Source organism: Photinus pyralis, unplaced genomic scaffold (genome assembly GCF_008802855.1).
Source record: "Photinus pyralis isolate 1611_PpyrPB1 unplaced genomic scaffold, Ppyr1.3 Ppyr1.4_LG2, whole genome shotgun sequence".
NCBI lineage: Eukaryota > Metazoa > Arthropoda > Insecta > Coleoptera > Lampyridae > Photinus > Photinus pyralis.
In genome coordinates, this window is record NW_022170403.1 from 39931725 (window position 1) to 39946841 (window position 15117).

Sequence of the window (15117 nt, forward strand, 5' to 3'; positions counted from 1 at the left end):
TTACAGTACAGTTGAATTCCGCATTTCTAATTTAATAAGCGTGTACCTGAAACCATAAAACATTTTTTTGGACAGTAAAAGTTTATTTAAAAATAGAGGCTGATTAGCAAAAAAAATAATGAACATGTGCGGTTTTAAAGGTTTATTCAAAACGATATGATTGTGGCGGGCTCTGTGACGTAATAAGCCCGACCAATCAGCTCCTAGAACCATTCAGGACATAACGACTTGGCAATATTGCAGGAGAATGGCATTTATAACTTGCGTCATCTGTCACAGGCACTTGTCACTTTCGTGCTAGATGCAGTTAAACATCCCTCTCAAAACGTCAAATGTGCCTCGCGTAAGGTTGCCAACTCACTTCTACGTGATTGGTTGTAGGTTTGTGACGTATTTAGTCTGAAGCGTTTCAAATTCGGACTAAAAACACAGCTTTTCAGTAATTTATTTTGGATTTATTTTACTCGCAAATAAAAATTGAGGACACACGGGTCTTTTTATTTTTAATGTACTTTGTGGATTAGAAATAAAAAATGAAGGCGGGATGACCCCATTCAAGGATTAGTATCAAAGTTTCTTTTGATTGAATTTTCACACAAACAATTAAAGAAGCTAATTTTTCCAAAATTTGTAGCATGTAATGAAAATCTTCTTTACGCATTGAAAAAAACTTTGTCTGATATTGGTCCTTCATATTGGCAACTGAAATGTGATTTTATTCCTAGATGAGAGACGTGGTATATGACATTATCTAAATACGACCATATAATTTTTCTCTTAAAACAGTGGACCTTGTTGCAATTGATTTAGCTAGAAATTGCAAAATTCTTGCCTGAGAGCTTGTACTTATTTTTAAGTGGGCACATTTTCACTCAACCAATCCAACACTATACATTTACAAATGTCCATGCGTGAACTCCGATTCGAACCAACTGCAACTGTTGCAATTTTAATTATATTCATGTTGTTTTCAAGAATAAAATTTCTTTTGCATTTATGTACAGGTACTGCCAAAGAAACGATCGCGGAATAGATAAACCCTGCAGCATACGCGACGAACATTTGAATATATACCTACAACTTGGAAAAGCGAACCAACAAATTAAGGTATCTCCTCCTCGAAGACGGAGTCTGTGGCATGTTGGTTGCTTATGCTGCAGAGTTTACCTATTTGACGATCATTACTTTTGTCAATGACTGTACATATGTGGCGGCTTCAAGCATATGCAGGGAAATGACGCCTACTTTCGATAAATATATGTCTGCATGTAGTACAACTTGCCATCTAGAAAATCGCTGTAATTGCAGCTTTTGGTAAATTTAGGTCCCCAAATGATGGTACCATAGCGCAATCGGGATCCAAGATCTGCTGTGTAAACTACTTTCAGTGCCGGGATGGCAACTGCGTCTGTGAGGAATCTGAGCTTATAAATAGATTTACAGATAGTTCGATTGATAGTGCAACTTCCATTTGAGATCATGGTGATGCTTGGAATTTTAATGTTGTCCTGGTATTCGATAAGAGACCTTGCGATATTAATGGATAATATTGTTGAACGGTCTTGTGTACGATGTTCAGTACCGCATTTCCCATTAGGCCAACTAGGCCCAGGCCTAGGGCGCAAATTTTTAGGGGGCGCTAAATTGGAAGGGGTACAAAAGAAAGAAAAAGGGCAAACGCTTACAAAGGTATCCAGAACAGGTTTGGATTTTTGTTGAATTTAACAACACTGGAAGACGACGCCATCAGATCAAAATGTAAACAGCTTCTTGAACTATATAAAGTTGATTTGGAAGAATGCTTCCCAGATGAGTGTGTGCAATTCAAGTATTATTTGAAGAGCGAAAAGTCGGCTAGGGAAAGAGAAGAGGAGAATGAGACCAAAAAGAATCGACCATCCTTCAAGTTTCTTCTCCAATTGATTTACGACAAGAACTTGCAAAACATATTTCCCAACATGGAGATTGTGTTAAGAATAGTGTTGAGTACAGCTGTGACCAACTGCAGCGGTGAACGCTCTTTTTCTACCCTAAAACGAGTGAAGAACCATTTACGGAAATCCTTAAGCCAGTGCAAACTCAATGCACTCTCTGTAATGGCCATAGAATCTGATCTAACTGAAAGCCTTGACTTTGAAGAAATAATAAGCAGTTTTGTTGAATCTAAGCAAAGAAGAAAATTCCCTTAAAATAGGATTTTGATTGACTGTATGTAATAACTGAATGCGTTTGGAGCTTATAATTATGTTTAATGAACTTTTCTTTTTATTTCTACATGACGAACCAGGATGTAATTATTTCTGGTTTTTAATAAATGGTCAGAATTTGTGAATATTATCTATCATAAATGTATTGTGTTTGTGTACTATTTTGGAGTTCATATTTTCGTTATTCTATACACCATCCAAATCAAATACAATTTTGACAATATCAAGAATAATTTATTTACAACTGGACGTGTATGGGGTGCGATAAGAGTGCGGAGGTAGGGGGCGCTCTTTAGTTTGTAGGCCTAGGGGCGCTGAATGGCTAAATGCGGCCCTGATAAGAAGGTAACGCTTTTGAGCTCTGTGTAACTTTCAAACCATGTAGTTCCAGAAATTCAATGCGTTAAGGAAGTAGCGGCACAAAAGAGCTAAAAAATGGCGGGAAATTAAGAAAAAAGGTTACGTGAGTTGAAGTTACGAGGAGAGTTTCTAATGTTATCTACCGAGCTGATTCTGTTGTATGGGAACGAAACTTTATTTTTGAACCCTTTTGCATTAACACATTTATGCCAACCAACGTCTTTCTAACAACTGTATGTTTACAGCAAGGCGATGCTGTGGCGATTGTGCAAAATACGACTGTTCAGCAATGTCCAAGTAAATCACTCGATATAAAACGAGTCCCTTGTTAAGTGTTTTTTTAGTTTTAAAACATATAATAGTCACAGGGTGCCAGAGCGGTACTGTGTGATGTCAGATGGATGTGCTGATTCTTTAAAACGGCACCCATTAATTCCTTCTTGAAAAATTTTAGTGCTTTATGCACTGTGCAGTTGTGCAGACTCAAAATATTGTGAGTACAATTATGTTTTTTTAACTTCTTAACTGTGTTGTTGTAGATCCGTTTGGCATATCTTTAATTTAGAGAATCTATTCCGAGTTCCAGAAAACTGTGACCAAGCCTCAACTGTGGCCCCAGTCTTCGCCTTCTTGCCTGGCAGAAAGCTCAAAGTGTAATACGCTGTCAGCATTCTTTCCTGGACATTCTTCGAGCCATTGCCTTCTTTTGATCAAAATTTTATGAGGCCTCTTTGTTCAACTTGAAAATGATACATTTTCGGTTCTCTACACTCAAATGAAAATGACAAATGTTAAATCGGTTGCAACCAAACTCGAAGATGCGTTTATGTTGGTCGGAAATACTTAGTGGAGTCTCATTACTTTGTTAAAGGAAACTTTAATTATAGCTTGCGAAATTCAGGAGGGAAATTTCAACGGCGTGCTAGAAGGGAAACCCAAAAAGTGAGGGTTTCGTTCCTTTTGACTAAAAGGAAGTAAAAGTTCTCGATTGTAAATGTTTCCTTAAAGTGACAGGAAAACTTCGTTACAATTTTAAATGGTAGATGTGCTTCCAATTTCATGCCTGATGCATTATCTAAATCCTAACAAATTGCTTAAATTATATTATGTATAATTAATTTTTTTTTCGTGACTTTCAAATAAAATTACATAATTTATTCAAATAGTAAAACGACAAAATAGCAATAAATGATACGAGTAGGTACTCATGCAGTAGTTTGTCTCCTAAAACTACATTTTATTACACCTACTACCTCACACTCATCATAACGGTGTAAGTAGTATTTTCTTACACTCTCACCTGGCAGGTGGACTCAATGGATTGCTTGCGGTGTAGGCAGATGAAACGTTCACTTTAGGAATTTGTGTTCTTGTTGCGTTGAATGTGATACCGTGCGTGCGTAAATTAGTCAAACTGCGGTGCGTCTTTTAATTTTGTTAAGCTGTACAAACAAAAAGTGGTAGAAGACAATTAATGTTCCTGTGACTATGTTGATGATGGAACTAAAGGAGGTGAGTGGATGACAAGCTTAAATTATGTTTGGTACTTAAAGCCAATTAGCCTATTTATCCTCATCCATTTTTAAATTTCAAAGTATTTAATAAAGTTGTTTTCTCTAATGCATAGACATCGTTAATTATTACCACGGTGTGCGTGGAACTATAACAATACTAATTGACTTAATTTAAAATCTTTTCGCCCTTTTCATTTTGGCACAGGAGAACGTACAGTTCTCATTCATGCCAATTACAATACTCATCACATGAATATTTGGGCCTGTATTTGGGCAAAGAGGTGTAGGATGTTTAAATGTGCTCCAGCGCTAAGGGATGGTTTTGATTATAAACGGCATTATTAAGTAGTATTACAATAACGCTAAGACCTACTTGTTGTGCACCGGTATATCAAAATTGGGAATTACGCAATGGTACTGTAACAACAAAGATCAGATTAAGGTTTTTCAATTATCTCCTTGTTATGGAACAATAAAAACAGCAAAGCTTTCATTTTTTGCCGTTATGCTTTTACGATTTTAGGACGGTTGAGTATTCCCAATTATCAATTTTATAATCTCGCTTAAACGTATATGTCAACATAACATCTTCATTAACGCCTGTGATATTGGGCAAGTATTCTGATTTGGCCAAAACAGCATTTTGATCGTTTCAAATTATATAAACCAGTCCTAATAAATTTGTTTGGTTGTTTTGGATTAGGTCAAGATCCTTACCAAGTGACATAAACTGTTACTTCATCGTAAGTAAAATGTTAAAATATTATGAGTGTGTATTACTTATTGTTAGGAAACTCACAATTTTCAACAAATTACTACCTACCAATTTACATTATTACCCACGTTAAAAGGAAACATATTTAGGTTTTTGTAAGTTGTATACTTTGTAATAGCATATGCGTTTACATACTTTTTAAAAACTACCTAGAGCGGACATCCTTCTTGCTTACATAGGTTGCGATGTTTACTTTTGCTGAACCGTTTCCTATCCTGCAATACCGAACGTTCCATTAATCACATTGCCATGGTCTAATTCGGTTAGTATATTGGAATATGGTTTTGGAGAAAAGTATAGGAATCCGCAATACCATCAGAAGTGTTTGACGTGCTTACTACTTCCCTTATGGGATAAGCAAGTCATGTTAGATAGTTGTAAATGCATTGTTTTTAATTTCACTTTCACTACATACATTTGGTATCGTCTGCTCTCACGATCAATTTGTTACTACGAGTTAAAAAAAACGAGAGATCAGTACGCTTTCTTCTTCATAATTCTAAAAGGATTTACGGCGCGAATATAATTCATTAATATTTTAAATACAGTTATTATCAACCGACTTAATTTAATTTAATTGAAATTCGATTAAAATCATTTGCTCTACAGTTACCTAACCTATTGAGGTGTTACCTAATCACGTTGAATTCTAATTCGAGTTTTGTTATCGTGAAGAAGAGCGAGTGGTGACATTATTATAATTATGTATCTAGAAAATGGGGGTTTATACAATTAAATGGTTAGGAAATGCGTAAACGCAAGTGTCACGGAAGGTGTTAATTCGCTAAAACCTTTTGTCCAAATCACACAATTGTTATAACTACAAAAACTAAAAAGATACATAGTGAGGAAATTCGGTAAAATTATACACTTTATGTAATAACAAAGGAAAAATATGATTCTTTTTATGAAAATGAGGTCTTCGCGTTGTTCTACTGGAATTTGGTTGCTAGAAGAAATGTAGACTATAGGTAATTAGATACCTACTTATTCAGAATGAGCTGATTATCACGGATTTCATTCTATAATTTCATATACGCACGACTATATTAACAATTTGCAATTCGCTGTAATGCGGGCATTAGGAATTTTTATTTTTGTGTTACTTGCATGACCTCGATTCCGTTCGCCGAAGGCTTTTCTGTTTCTCGAGCAGTTGCCATAAAATCGAAACAATTTTTAATTAAGTTCATTTAATTGGTAATGACTATTCTTCAGCACCATGTAACTTAAGACAAAATAGTTTTTTCAAAATTTAACTTTCGTTCTTATACGGTCATAATACTGCAGTAGGTAAGAGGTGGGCATACCATTTTCACAGTGTTCATTAAAAAAAAAGTCAACTTAATTGGTTAAGTGTTGTACTTTCCCTTCTCTGAACTACCTTTTCATTATATTAGTTAACATCGGGCACTTTTTTCGATTTATAAAATGCATTTTTCTTCAAATCAAATCCATAAAATGAGAATTAAATGCGAATTTTTAGTTAAATTTATTGAAGATTTATGCATTTTTTATTTAACTGCACCATATACTTTTACCGACTGTTGTATTAGGTTGACTTGTTTTTAACGCATTTTTCATTCTCACTAATTTTCACTTTCAGACTCCTTTTATAAATCTATAGAGATCTCTATGGAACGCCGTTTTACTTTTTAATGGCAAGCGTATTTAAGAATTTAGAAGAATGAATTATGAACAAATAAAAATATCTTAGAGATATTTTTAATTAATTACAAATATCTTAGATATTTTTAATTGCACTTTTTGCTTCTAGGTTATTTAAATTATCTCTGAGATATTTTTAATTCGTGTATACATAAACGAGAAAAAATATAATTTCGGTTTTATCGATATCTTAGAGATATTTTTAAATAATTAAAAATATCTCATAGATATTTTAAATTCAAATTAGGAAGAAACCGTATTAACTTATTTAAAAATATCTAAGATATTTTTAAATCATTTTGTTGTCAAATTTTAGATATTAGTAAATGATCAATAATATCTTAGAGATATTTTTAATTGTGTCAATTCAATACTGTGTAACACGATTACAATAAATACGCTACATTGAAAAATATATAAGATATTTTTAATTGAATTAATATATTTTCCAATATCTAAGATATTGATAAATGCACGATTTAAAAATATCTTAGAGATATTTTAAAATAAGTTAAGCTTTGAGGATATCAATAAAGTGAGGTTTATTCTTTATATGAATTTAAAATATCTATGAGATATTTTTAATTATTTTTAATTATTTAAAAATATCTCTCAGATATCGATAAAAACGAAATTATTTTTTTTCTCGTTTATGTATACACGAATTTAAAATATCTCAGAGATATTTTAAATAACCTAGATGAAAAAACTGCAATTAAAAATATCTAAGATATTTGTAATTATTTAAAAATATCTCTAAGATATTTTTATTTGTTTAAAATTTATTCTTCTAAATTCTTAAACTCGATTATCATTCAAAAGTAAAACGACTTTTCATATTAAAATGCCTAATTTTTATTTATAATATCTTAGATATTTTAAAATACACCTCATTTATATTTATAAATGTTATTTCAAATATCTAAGATATAGGAAATTGGCGCCACCTAGTGAGAAGTTCGGTTTTAATTATATTAAGACATCTGGCAACATTGTAATTAGTTTGTTTTCTAACCTCTGTGAAGTTTTCATTTCTGATTATTAATTTACGTGTATTGATTGGTGGTCATATATCTATAGGTATATGTTTGTTATCGTTTCTGCGTGTGATCAACGGCTCGTTTTAGGTTTTACTTAAAACTTAAATATGGATGTAGGGGATGTTTTGAGTCGTCTCAGAAGAACAATAGCAAGTGCTTGTAGATTATATGAAACTACAAAACAATTCCCACATTCACATTTGCACTTTGCATTAGGAAACCTCAGAAGGATCCGTAGTAACATTTGTGATACTACATTTAATGCATTAAATTCATCAATTAATGCTTTATTAGAGCTTCCACAAGAAGTATTAGTTGGTGCAGATTATCATGCAGTGTTAACCACACTTTTCGCATTTCACCTTTATTTAAGGAAACTAAAAGAATATAAATTTTGATTTATAATGTATCAGTGCTGAATTTAACTAACCTATGGAATGTAAATTTTTTATTGATCACAGGAAATTTTCTGTTGTTTTTACAACCATTTATAGCACAACTTGCCATTGCTAGTATCTAATCTAATATATACCAAAACGATTCTCAAAAAATGTTTAATCACTAGGTATTTACAATTAAATTACACTAAAACGTTCTTAAATGTTCTTGCACCGTTAACGCGATCCTGTAAAAATGTACAGAAAATGAGAAATACTGAGTACAACACTCAAGCAAAAATAACACGCACAAAAAGTCATAAGTTTCTATAAACCAATAATAAAAATAACAGAATTGGCACAATTTCCACCAAAACAAACAATAACACACATCAGCTGATCGACGTACCCAATACAAGAAATTTGCGAGGTTGTCAAACTTATTTTATAACTATTTCGTAAACGTTGCTGCTAGATGGCGGTAATTTACAATATCTTAGATATTTTTAAATAAACTTTAATTTAAAATATCTAAGATATTTTTAATTGAGTCTATATATATTTGAATATCTAAGATATTGATAAATACACAATTTAAAAATATCTTAGAGATATTTTTAAATAAGTTAATGAGGTTTCTTCCTTATTTGAATTAAAAATATCTATGAGATATTTTTAATTATTTAAAAATATATCTAAGATATCGATAAAACCGAAATTATATTTTTTCCCGTTTATGTATACACGAATTAAAAATATCTCAGAGATTATTTAAATAACCTTGAAGCAAAAAGTGCAATTAAAAATATCTAAGATATTTGTAATTAATTAAAAATATCTCGTAAGATATTTTTATTTGTTCATAATTCATTCTTCTAAATTCTTAAATACGGTTGCCATTAAAAAGTAAAACGGCGTTCCATAGATCTCTGTGTCTCCATATCGTAGAACTTTCGGCATTGTATTCGTGGTATCGTGTTATTTCTGCGTTGCGTAGTCTGAGAGCTATAAGCCATTCCTGAAGTTGATAATTTATTAATTTTCTTTAAATGTGTTATAATCAGGACATAAAATATCATATAATGAATGTCAGTTTAATAAAATAGTGCCCGATATCATCTAATTCAGGGATACGAAATTATTTACATTCTGCTAACAGGTTATGGGCCGCATGACAATTTTAAGTAAAATGAGTACTCGGAACAGATACAGTAAATGTTTACACAATTCGTTGTCGAACCTCAAAATATCAACGCCGTTAAACCAAATTCTTCAAATTAAAAAATTGAAGGGCCGGGAGAACTTTGCCGATTAGAAATTTGATATACAGGCATATTTGGAGCATAAAGATCTGTTTAAGCATCGGAAGTAAATTATGCTTTGTGACAGATCAGTTTTTGTTTATATTCAAGATGCGAAAACACCGCCCAATTGATGAAAAAATGTGTGTTGTACATGTTGTCTGTGGTAGTACGTATGAATATGGTTCAATCCAGGGCATCGCTCGCTCTGTATCGTTTGATGGATTGTGGATCGACCAAAGTGTACCTACGTATGGAAAATTATAGACACGGCACACAAGATGAGTGCCATTGGTTGGGCGATTCTGGATTTTTGGTTGGGAGTTGGTAGCGTTAATGCACGGTATGCGAGAACGTTATGATCCGAGGATAATGACCATCAAATATTCGGACATGAAAATCGACGCGGAAGCAATGAAAAGAAAATTACTCAATGATGTGCGAATTGCCTGCTAAAACGAAGCAAAAGAAGGCACCAAAAAGCAGCCCCAAGGTAAGATGCTACAATTGTAATGAATTTGGGCATTTTTCTAGGGACTGTAAATTGAAAAAGAAAAAAGAGAAAAAGAGAATTATTGTTTCACTAACTGTCGGCTGTTCGGGTGTTTTTTAAGCTTTTGATAAATCGATCGAAATCTTGCAAAAGGAATATCGTAAAACTTTCGGGGTTTCCGCATTAAGCTCGTACTATCCTCCTATTACTGCATCACTTAGTTCTCGGATTAATGTGAAAGCTGAAAGCCATTCCTGAAGTCGAGAATTTATGGATTTCATTTATTGTATCCTTTTATAAATCGTTCGAAATCTCGACAACGGTACATTGTGTAGCCATTAGTACAGTGGCGGAGCGTGCCCAAATGGCGCCTATGGCTTGCATCAAATTGTGTCTTTTCGTATTTTCCCTTAATTTAAAGCAAGATTATTTGTAATCCCATACGATGTTCAGTAGCGGAATTTTTTTTGTGCACCGCTCGAACCAAATTAAATCCGCTCGCATTCAGAAACACGACTTTTAATCCGGCTCATATTCAATAATCCTTGAACTCGTAGAAATTGATTGGAGAATGGTCACATCGGTGTCTCTCTTCGTTCTCGAGTGAGACAAGGAACAGTTATTTAAACAATGATCCGGTAGCACCAGGACGTATTTTATTGTAAAGTAAATTTAATTACGTGGTTTATTTTATATAACAATCATGAAATGAATTGATTCTAACAGTTAAAATGTTATTTAACACTCACATATTTATAACAGCGCTACCTATTCATTACTTCAGTGTTGAAATTGGAACCGACTGAAGCGCAATTCGATTTGCGTATACAGCAAACGCCCCTCTTTTTCGAAAGTTCTCGAACGCTTCCGAGCATTCTAAAGGGTTCTCGAACAAACACGTCATGTTTGCCGGAAAGATTTCGTCAGATCCGCCTTCGTTCTTTATCGCCGATGACTAATCTTTCGTCGCGCCTCGATGTCTATTGGGATTTTGTAGATGTTTCCCAGGGAACCTGTGTTTTGAAATGTTTGCTTATTCAGCAGTGACCTGTTAAGGGATTATCAATAGGTGTAGGTATCGCTTGTACTGAACTTCGAGGGTTCATTGCGAAAATACCTTTGCGTAACCAAAGAGTGCAATAATTTCGCAATCGTTTTTTTTCCATTTCTATCCTAACATGCGCAATTCCAAGTCCAGGTTGGAAGAAAGGAACAAAGACAGAATCAGACCACTTAACCGATGGAAATGAGCTGAAATATGAAGATAAGACCGTCAAGAATGGGAAAGAGGCAAAAAATAAGGGAGATACAGTTATAGACAAGAGGTACTGTGGTGTTGTACAGCAGGGGCCCAGAGGAACAAGAAGAAGAAATAGTAAGGACTACTGAGCAGGCTTGAAATGATATGAAAGAGAGTATTAAAAAAGCACTAACAAGGAAACAAATAATAATTGGAGACGGGAGAGAAAAAAGAAAGGGGCGGTAGAACAGGCAGAATAATAAAAGAGAAAAGGATGTTCGAGGAAACACAAATGGGCTTCAGAAAAGGGAGGGAAACGATCGACTGTACTACACAGATTGGTAAAAAATGAATTGAAAAAAAGGGCGAAAAGGTGATTGTGTTTTTCATGAACTTAAAGGCAGCGTTTGAGAGTTGAAAGGCAAAAGATATGGAAAATGATGGAAGATGGGAAAATAGACAAGAAGCTAAACGACAGAATCAAAGAACTATATGGAGGGACAATATTGAGGGTACGTATATATAAGAGAAGGAGTCAGAAGTAGTTTAGACATGTAAAGGACTAAGACCGGATTGCCGACCTAGCCCAAACTTATTAAATCTCTATGTCTCTATTCTCTCTGTTGAGAAGGTTGCTTATGTACGGAAAGGAGATATGGGGGCAGAAGTAATGGGAGGAACTGGAAGGAAGACAAAGGAGATACTATAATGGGTATTAAGGCTAAACATAAAATTATATATTAGAGGAAGAAACAAAAATGGAGAAGGATGGTGCCCATGCACAGAGCGTTAAGATTCGAGATAAGGAGCCAAAGAGAAAGTGAAGTAGTAAAAGAATGATTGACAACGAGAATGAACGTAAAAGGGAGAAGAAGGGAAGAGAAAGTGCTATAAAATAAATAGATACGACTGGGATAAGATCGAAAAGAGGAGAGGAATCGGAAAAAGTATGGAAAAAATGAGCCGGTTGAAGATAGAGAGCTCACGAGGAAACAGTAGTTAAAAGGAAATATTATGATAAGAGAGTGGTTACCAAAATATTTATGGGAGGGAGGAAAAATATAAAAATAATGGTGAAATTCAGATATGTAAATCAGAAGAGAGGGAAGGATAAGTGGAGACAATGTGGAGCGTGGAAAATGTAGAATCTGAAGAAGAGGACATGCTAGGGGAATGCAAAGAGGTGAAAAGGGTAAAAAAAACACATACATTTTAAGGTTTATTTTGTTGTGATTTCAAGTGTAAAAAGTTTTGCCAGTGTGGCGTCAATAACGTTGATTGATATAAGAACTCAAAAAGTGAGTTGAAAAGAGAAAGCTCAAAAACTGAGAATTCGTGCGTAGAAAAGCTCACAAAAGGCTAAACAAGTAAAAAGGTTTTCGCCCTAAGGCGAGTAACTTTATCGCATTTTCTATGAACTGATCAGTACTTCTCAAATGGCCATAGCTATGTGCGTTGTTTTTTTTACTGGTTAAAATTTCATATCTCCATAAATAAAAATGGCCTTGCGCAGTTCGGGCGTGAATACATTTAATTTATGCTAGAGGTATGCGATGTTTGTTTTTACTAGAAGCGTCTATGGTTAAACTTTAGAGAGAGATCTTCATAAGTAAAAAAAGTTGGCAATTTGCAGTCTGCGCATAGGCGCATTTGATTTTTACTATGTGCTATGTGTTTGCCTTTGCTAATGACATTTGTGTTCGATTTTACTACATGTGATATGTTTTTCTTTACTAGAAGCATCTATGGTTAAAATTTCAAAGAAATATCTTGATAAATAAAAAAGTTGGCAGTCACTGCGCATGCGCACATCTATTTTTTTGCAGTATCAGTTATGTTTGCCTTTAACAGAAGCCTCTGTGATTAAAATTTCAAAAAGATATCTCGATTGCGCGACATTGCGCAGCCTGCGCATGCGCAGTTTAGTCCTCAAAATTTTCCTTGGCTCAGGTGCCAGAGCTATTTGCTACCGAATGCAAAATGAACGAACTAAATATCTTGAAAAATGTAAAAGTAGTTATTGTTAGGACCTCGGACAGACGGACGGACAGAGAAAGTGGATGCAATAGCGCACCTAACTTCGTTGGAAAATGCGCTAAAAATATTGATGGATATCCAATTTTGGAGATCTTTGTGAGGTTGGCATGAAATTAACAGAGTTGGTGTTAAATTACTGTAATATTAAATTAATAATCATAAATTTAAAACGTTAAAATGTTAACCTGTCAAACCATATCATTTTTGTAAGGTTGTTTACCTATTTTGTTAACTAAAATACAACACAGCTCGTTCTACTACAAGATGTTTCGAGACGGAAGGCTCATACATATTCGTGTCGTAAAACGAGGCACCTACATTCTCCATAATATTATAGCAATTTCCCAAAAGAAAACATAAAATAAATCCTGAAATGTAAATTAATGAGTATTACGGAATAGTATTTAATACCGACATTTTAATTAAATGGTAACGACCGCTAAATTTGCCCTGTTTTTGAATATTAAATAAGTATTACACATCTTTAATTATGTCACTCTAGCCAAAACAGTTAAATACAGCTACTATTTATTATAGAAACACATGTGAATATACCATGTCATTTGCATTTAGTTCATATATTTGTAACATTTGGTGGAGATTTATTAATACATATAACAAATACCAGAAAATGTTCGTACCGTGCAGTAGACAGTTGTTTAGGTGTTAGTAAAATCACAACAGTCCATTGTAAGATATATATCTACATCAATTTTCCATTACAGAGTACCTACCTTCTACCTAAATGCCTAAATAAAACGCTGCGCGTCTCACTAAGATCTGAGTACAAGTGAAACATAAATTAAGCCAATGGCCCGTATGAATAAAAGTGAGCAAATGCTTATACTTGCAAAATTCAAAGGAAATACTCGTAAGTGCTCCTTCACACTGAGAGACTTAGCAGCGCTGCTAAGCAGCAGGACAGGACACAGTGCAGCGCTGCTAAACAGACCAGTATGAAGGGGCACTTACGAGTATTTACTTTGAATTTTGCAAGTATAAGCATTTGCTCACTTTTATTCATATGGGCCAATAACTTTCTCAAATTTAATTAGGTATACGCACCATCAAATTAACTAAATTGTGTCAACTACTAAACTAACTACCATCAAGATTAAATAAAATTCACCGTTGCCGATTTTGTATCCACAGTTAAATAATTTCTAAACCGTTCAAATAATTCTGCCCATTTATATCTTTAAATTATCTTTATTATAAGTTTTACTTTTTTACAGCTACCGCAATAAAAAAATTGGAAGAATAATTTAAGGCGATATAAAGATGTCTTGGAGATTTATTAAATAATTATAACTTTTCTATTTTGCATCTATATGACGTATATGACGTGCCTATATATCGAAACACAAATGACGTCAGTTGGATATCGTAAAAACGACTTAACTATACTGTTTTGTTGTCGTGTTAGGACGAAATTATCAATAAATTTCGGTCTGTATCGATCGAGATAACATCTGTGCTAGTATATGAACAGAATTATTTTAGGAGATATTAGTTTATCAAAAAAGTGTACCCTGTCACTAAAATAATTTCAGGTAATTGACTAGCTACAAGTTACAACATTGTTCATTTTATATGTTACATATTCTTCAATTTATCAAAGCAACTCAACACCAGACAAGAACTACCTACTAGGATAACTGCACGTGTTGTACGCAAGAATGTCTTAAGCAATGTATAATTTAGGATTTGATAATTTAAGAAACGTCACAATCACCCTTTGCATTTACCCAATTGTGGCAATTCTCACTTTGAGCACTTATGCAGTACCGGTTACGATATGGAACAATCGCATATGCCATTCTTCATATTTACTTTTATACTTTATTAGATAAAATTTACAGGGAATCTTTTGACGTAGGTACTCTGCTCGCATTCGGAAACACGACTTTTAATCCGGCTCATAAAGAGCACTGATCCCTACAGTGGCGGCTCATGAGTTACGTAGCTGGTAAGGCTGGGCATGCTAAAGGTGGGGGGGGGGGGCCTCCGAAAAAAATCAGTTTAGCTACAATTTGAAGATTTCTTATTCCAAAAATAAAAAAAATACTGCTTTTTCTTATATTTTAATGGAAGTATCTATAAAG

General features: G+C 33.8%; 1 protein-coding gene across 2 annotated transcripts in view; it reads left to right on the top strand.

Annotated features, from left to right (window-relative positions):
• Positions 1-3845: 3845 nt before the first annotated feature.
• The window catches only part of LOC116164537 (cadherin-89D), a 64462-nt gene continuing 53190 nt past the window's right edge, over positions 3846-15117 (top strand). For both annotated transcript variants that reach the window (XM_031478732.1, XM_031478733.1), the window contains exon 1: positions 3846-4079. The gene's annotated coding sequence lies outside the window, so the exon portion shown is untranslated. The remainder of the gene's footprint in view (positions 4080-15117) is intronic.